The 7508-nt window shown below is 39.8% G+C and overlaps 1 long non-coding RNA gene across 1 annotated transcript; it reads left to right on the plus strand.

Annotated features, from left to right (window-relative positions):
* Positions 1-414: 414 nt before the first annotated feature.
* LOC143984395 (uncharacterized) lies at positions 415-5313 on the plus strand. The gene is made up of 2 exons (XR_013274829.1): positions 415-565; positions 5037-5313. It is a non-coding gene; the product is annotated as an uncharacterized LOC143984395 (long non-coding RNA).
* The last annotated feature ends 2195 nt before the right edge of the window (positions 5314-7508 follow it).

The following is a 7508-nucleotide window of genomic DNA, read 5'->3' on the forward strand; positions in this document are numbered from 1 at the left end:
TATATATATATATATATATATATATATATATATGTATATATATATATATATATGTATATATAGAGCACTCAACCCCGTAGGAGCTGCTGATGAATGTATAATCCTGTACCCTACCTATTAACCCCAAGAACATTCTCGACCCCTTTGGCACACCTGTATGGTAATATTAGTGCAAGACCCAATGGTAAAGAGAAACACAGTAATAACACACTGTACTGTATATTTACCGTCACCTTGGTACTCGTCACTTCACCAGCTGTAATAATAGATAGAATCTCACACAGGGTAACAATTAACCATCTGAAAGTTTACTGAGGTAAAAGTTTAACACAATTAACAGTGTGATAACTCAGACAGTAAATGGCAATATAACAGTCAATGTAAATTTGAAACTGTATTCAAGGATCACCATAGATAGGGTATGCAAACAGGTGCACAGTGGGACAGGTAACCAATACCTGGAGACCTCGCTCAACAAACGGAGCATATAGGGTGGCACATATAGCACCCTAGACCGGAGAAAGATAGTACAGGACTGTGATTATATCGCTCCATGAATGGTCGGGTAAGCGGACCATAGGTCCTTTAATTGCCTCCTTTTACTCTGCCTCCTGCTGTTTGTTACCTCTCAGCCAGTATTAGCCAGCTTCACAACAGTGTCATTGAGCTATTGTTTTTCCAACAGTTAAAGCCTGTGAATACATGCAATTCCACTCTAGGAAACTGCATTTCTGTGCCTTTGGACTGAATATTAACTGTGGATTACAATCATTTCTCCACACTGACAGCTATGTTTTGCTACAATCCTAATTAAAGCTGTCTCTGTGGGACTAGCAACTTGACTCAATCAACCACCCTTCAACAGGGGTTCTTTTTGTTAAAAGGGTTTCTAATTAAACCTAGTGACAGGGCGGACTTTTGTGCATCTCACTAAGATCAACAGTTTGATCCACAAATATTAACCACTCTAATTAACAATAACCTTGTTATAGGTGTGTGCATGCATGGTTGAAACGTGATGCAGCTGCTTTTAAAAAGACAAAATTGTCTATTTTTGATCCCAGTGTTGGTGGTGGGTATCTGGTCTTGGCCCTTTTTGTATTAAATATATTCTCCTAATAAAATGTATAGCTTATTAAGCAGCATGGTCGGCCTGTGCCTCTTTCAGTGGGTATCCTCCCCCTGTAAATCTTCTCTCTCTATAGTATTTAGACACAGAGACCGCACCTATTATTGGTGAGCCTGCAAATTTTGGGACACCACACGGGTATATTGAACACCCAGTGTTGTGGTAACTAATAGTGAGTATTGATCTTCAACCAATTTTTCCATACCCAATACCAATCAGCAGCTTCCCACTGAACCCTCCAAGCACACACACATAACAATTCTGCAGCACAATGCTATAAACATACAACAGCACAATACAATATAACTTTGAATCATATACTTAAGGGCTCCCCCTAGGTTGCAATACACTGTTCACTCTGCAAACCAAAGTTGTGCTGCTTTATAGAAAATGACAAAGTCTCTTGTTGTCTTCTTTCATCAGCTAGCTTATTAGACTGCAGTATTTGTAAATTCAGGAAACAAGTAGTACAAACTGCAGAAGAAATGACATGCCGATAACTGCATACTCGCACATGTAAAGCCCTCACAATGCCTCTTCCTTAATGAAGGATGCAACTCAGCATTAACTTTGCAGTACATGGAAGGCAAACCCTGAAGTTCCATTATACACAGTCTATGGACAAATGATCACTCCCGTGGGACTACAAATCCCACCAGCAGGCCGGTACTAATTCACACAGTCACAGTGCACTATATTGATCCGGGCAAGTGCCCGGTCACCACAATAGGCCCAGATGCTTGCAAGGCTCCTTTTCTTGATATTTCAGTCCCGATCCAAGTCTGCGTCGTCACCCCGCACCACTCCTCTGGATAGCCAGTGACGGTAATGCAGGAAACCTCAAATGTTCTGTAATGCAGACTGATCCTCCTGCTCCATCAGCAGGGAGTCACTTGAACATTGAACTGCGTTTCCCTTAATGCTTTGCAGCGCTGTTTCTCAGAATTGTAAGAAAAGTTCCAACAGCATTAACATCAAAAGGACACTAGAGTGAGCCAAACTCTTACTTAAGGAACAACATATTAACATGATAGCTTAAGTGGCAAAACCCTTGCGCTACATATATACACACACAATAGCTCACAAAAGTGAGTACACCCCTCACATTTTTTTAAATTATTTATTATATCTTTTCATGTGACAACACCGAAGAAATGGCACTTTGCTACAATGTAAAGTAGTGAGTGTACTGCTTGTATACCAGTGTAAATTTGCTGTTCCCTCAAAATAACTCACACAGCCATTAATGTCTAAACCGCTGGCAAAAAAAGTGAGTACACCTCTAAGTGAAAATTTCCAAATTAGGCCCAAAGTGTCAATATTTTGTGTGGCCACCATTATTTTCTGGGACTACCTTAACCCTCTTGTGCATGGAGTGCACCAGAGCTTCACAGGTTGCCACTGGTGTCCTCTTCCACTCCTTCTGACAACAACATGGAGCTGGTGGGTGTGAGAGACCTTGCTCTCCTCCACCATCCATTTGAGGATGCCCCACAGATGCTCAATAGTGTTTAGGTCTGGAGACATGCTTGGCTAGTCCATCACCTTTACCCTTAGCGTCTTTAGCAAGGCATACTGTCCTGTGGCCCAGTCTCCAAAGGGAAGGGATCATGCTCTGCTTCAGTATGTCACAGTACATTTTGGCATTCATGGTTCCCTCAATAAACTGTAGCTCCCCAGTGCCGGCAGCACTCATGCAGCCCCACCAACATGCTTCAGTGTAGGCAAGATACACTTGTCTTTGTACTTCTCACCTGGTTGCCACCACACACGCTTGACACCATCTGAACCAAATAAGCTTATCTTGGTCTTATCAGACCACAGGACATGGTTGTAGTAATCCATGTCCTTAGTCTGCTTGCCTTCAGCAAACTCTTTGTGGGCTTTCTTGTGCATCATCGTTAGAACAGGCTTCCTTCTGGGACGACAGCCATGCAGACCAATTTGATGCAGTTTGGGGCGTATGATCTGAGCACTGACAGCCCATCCCTTCTCCAGCAATGCTGGCAGCACTCATAGGTCTATTTCCCAAAGACAACCTCTGGATATGACGCTGAGCATGTGCACTCAACTTCTTTGGTCGACAATGACGAGGCCCGTTCTGAGTGGAACCTGTCCTGTTAAACAGCTGCATGGTCTTGGCCATCATGCTACAGCTCAGTTTTAGGGTCTTGGCAATCCTCTTACAGCCTATGCCAACTTTATGTAGAACAACAATTCTTTTTTTCAGATCCTCAGAGTACTTTTCCATGAGGTGCCATGTTGAACTTCCAGTGACCATTATGAGAGAGTGAGAGCGAAAACACCAAATCTAACACACCTTCTCCCCATTCACACTTGAGATCTTGTAACACTAACGAGTCACACGACACCGTGGAGGGAAAATGGCTAATTGGGCCCAATTTGGACATTTTCACTTAGGGGTGCACGTACTCACTTTTGTTGCCAGTGGTTTAGACATTAATGGCTGTGTGTTGAATTATTTTGAGAGGACAGCAAATTGACACTGTTATACAAGCTGTACACTCACTACTTTACATAGTAGGAAAATGTAGTTTCTTCAGTGTTGTCACATGAAAAATGTGAAGGGTTTACTAACTTTTGAGAGTACACAAACATACATATATGTGAGTACATATATATATATATATATATATATATATATATATATATACACACACACACACACATGCACACACACACACAGGAAAACCTAAGTGTAATAATATGCACTTTTGCGGTCATTTTATGTTGTCTGTTTAGCAATTTAAAGCTTGATAGATGCGGAAAGTTCAAATATGTACTGTTTCTTTTTCTTTTCTAAAATGGAAAATAGCTTGAAGCTCAGCACAGAATGTGTGCAGTATAAACTGGAAAAGTAATCACAGTCACCAGGATAATTAACGCCGCCTGCCTATGTAACTGTGTCAAATGCCACCAGATTTAAGACCATGAAAGAAACATCTGCTGTTGACTTCTGGATTAGAGAGCACAGAGGATGGAGGGCAGATGGTTCCCTTCTTGTTCTCTGGGTCTCATTAGCTATGACACAATGCCCCATACCTTAGCATCTAAAAAAATAAGCGCACTGAACTTGTTATTTTTCTATAAACACACAGGTGAGATCCAGAATGCTTACTTACATGAAAGCATGTTGTTACCTTTACTGAGAGTATAGTCACAGTTGGATACCATGGCGTCATGTTGTTCTGATGCTACCTTAGATTCATAATATATTTACTTTTTCAAGTTTTAAAGTCAATAATCCAGACTGTTTAGAGCTAGCTATACCATAAAAAGTTAGTTTATGTATATGTGCCAAAATAAATTTTTAGTTTTTGATAGAATGTGGACTTCTGTATCCTCGCTGGGGAGTTTAACCTTCTTTACTGTTCCTAAAGACCAAACATTGATATAAAAAGGTTTATGGAAAGTCACTACATCCCTAATATGATAAACATAGAGATAACTTATGACAAGTAAAGGGATTTTATAGGTGCCAGCTAAATGGAACACATAGTGAAAGCTTAAAAGATACTTTATCACAATATGTATCGATCATTAAAAATATTCTAAAAATAATTGTTAGGGTACACAGCTGCTTGTAACAAATCCCTTGTACATAGGTTTGTGACATAACTTATATTGTCAAATAAACGTATTTCATTTACCTTTTCTGTGACAAAATGATTGTTGATGAAATTGTAACAAGTAGTCTCCTCAGCATGTTTCACAGTGGAAAACGCATTTTAGGAATAAATACTATAATGACAACACTCTAATGTACAAAAACAGACATACTATATGTAAGGTACAAACATCAATCTGTCGGGGATGGGCTCAGCCCTTCCTTCTCTGAGCTGGCCGCTCAGCTGTTGGCTAATATCCAGCTCCTATCTCTCCACAGTTACTCGGCTGTTGATGGTATCCTGCTCGTCAGTCCTGCCTACTTAAGCCGTTCAGTCCAGAGGAGCTCTGCCTTCGCCTTGGTCAACATCACAGAAATTATCTCCTGTGGTCCTGTTGAAGACTTGCTTTGCTGACATCCCTTCTGGCTCCAGATCCTGCTTGCTGTTCCACTACATTGATCCCTGATGTTTGGCTTGTCTGACTATCTGTTCCGGTTACTGAACTTTGACTATGTTTTGACTATAATTAAAAAAGCTGTGCTAGAAAAGTCTCAATGAATGAGTCCAAAGAAACTTTGCATAGAGATAAGGAAATAAATATGAGCCACTTGAATTTCTTGATATCACCACAGTCTGCACACAAAAACAAGAAAGTGCCTGACCACCGTAGCTGTAAAATATTCTTACCAGATGGCAAACATAAAGGGTGTATGGCTATAGCCCAGCCTAGGCCTTTAGCTTGCAGGTGACAACAGTGGTAGCAGTAAACCGGATTGTGCAGATCGCTCCCTCTATCCAGCTAGAGTATCTGTTTAAACTCAAAAGGATGCCCAGAAAAAAAGAGAAAACTGACCATAGCATAATATTTTACATTTAAGAAGAAATAAATATGCGTAAAAAGAAATGTCGGCCAGCACAAACACATGGAGCCCATCCTCCTACTCCAATCACGTGGTGACGCCACTACGTGCCTTGCTCCAACTACACTATGGCCAGTTTTCTCTTTTTCTGGGCATCCTTTTGAGTTTAAACGGACACTCTAGCTGGATAGAGGAGGTGATCTGCACAATCCGGTTTACTGATACCACTGTGGTCACCTGCAAGCTAAGGCAGAGATGAAATAAATCTGCCTACATACGTTTTACATGAATATCTGCTGTCTTCAGCTTTCTACACTCTTTAGAATGTGCACATCCTGTTACAAATTTAGTGACTCCATTCAGCAGTGGATGTGGAGTCTGAGCATACACTCATGTACACATGTGGGAGATGATTGGAGAAAAGGCACACACCCCCACTCCACATAGGCAGAGGAACGAATAAACTTGCAAAGCTGTACTGTGAATAGACCAGCTCTCTCCTTATCTATCTCTAAGCACCCTCCCCGGCACAAATTTCCAGCTGCTTTTATCTCCTGTGTCGGAGAACTTGTCAGAAGCTATCATGCTAACAGAGGAACGAAGCAGCAGAAAGACACATGACTCAGAGCTTTGGAGAGAGATAAGTAAACACTACATATATATGTGCAAATGTCAGATTTCATGAATTGGCTTTACAACCACTTTAACTTTGAAAGTGAATATTACAACAGACATTGCTTTTTCTGTTAGGGGCTATTTATTTTTATTTTCGGTTCTGCTTTAAACAATTGCTATATAAACCATACATACTGCTTTAACTCTGCTGGCTGTCAAAACTGATGCATATTCTTTATATTTTCATCTCACAATGACTATCTCTCCACCCTTTAAGAAAGGATGCTTGCTAATTTATTACAAAACTGCCATTGTAGCATATAAAATTGAATAGGTAGCTTTGTGCTTAAGTTCTGTGCATTTTTAAGTACCACCTGCAGTGAAGATGGATATGATAGATGTACTGTACATAGATAGATAGATAGATAGATAGATAGATAGATAGATAGATAGATAGATAGATAGATAGATAGATAGATAGATAGATATAGATCATACCTTCTGTATCTCTGCTATTAGGCTAATACAACTATTTGATTAATATAATAGGGAGAACATTCTTAACTTAGCTCACTGCGGTTGTATTCACGTCAATCATCCAGTCATTTCCTTTTAGATTCCTTTGCACATGGTTATTCACTTAAGTCGAACACCGGTCCACTTAGCTAAGTGAAAAATATACTTCTTAAGTAAAACATCCCTAAAGACTGAATAATGGAAATGGGTCAGATAGGTGAATAGAAAATAGTTTTTTTAGGACATGTTAGTTGTAATTGTAAAGCATTATTTTGGAGTATATAGTCCCCCGGTGTTTCTAATTTCCCTATGGCACAATGCACCAGCAGCTATCTAACAAGTTTTATTTGTTGAAGACTAAACTACACAATAATACATTTTGAAGTCATTATAAAAGGACATTTTCTGTTATACTCTTCTTGCTGCAAGAACTCACAGAGTGATTATCTACTAGATTATGCACCCACTGTATTGTTTCCCTATTGCTCATTTTACTACCTGACTGTTAGAAAATTGTCTTCGTGTTCATGCATCGGCTCTTGACTACACATACAGACTGATTAGTCTCTAATTCAGAATGAAGAACCATAAAGCATAATTTTCTTGCAGCCAGACAGTGGACATTGTGCTCAGGAGGACTTTAAACATAAATTGCTGCTATTTCACAGCTACTGAAAGGCATTTAAATGAAATTATTGTTGGGGTAAATATAAATCTTTATGTAGCACCTGTCAGTAAAAATTGCAGCAATTTATCAGT

The sequence above is a fragment of the Lithobates pipiens genome, unplaced genomic scaffold (assembly GCF_037356315.1).
Source record: "Lithobates pipiens isolate NorthernLeopardFrog02 unplaced genomic scaffold, aLitPip1_a1.2 Scaffold_16, whole genome shotgun sequence".
NCBI classification, from domain to species: domain Eukaryota; kingdom Metazoa; phylum Chordata; class Amphibia; order Anura; family Ranidae; genus Lithobates; species Lithobates pipiens.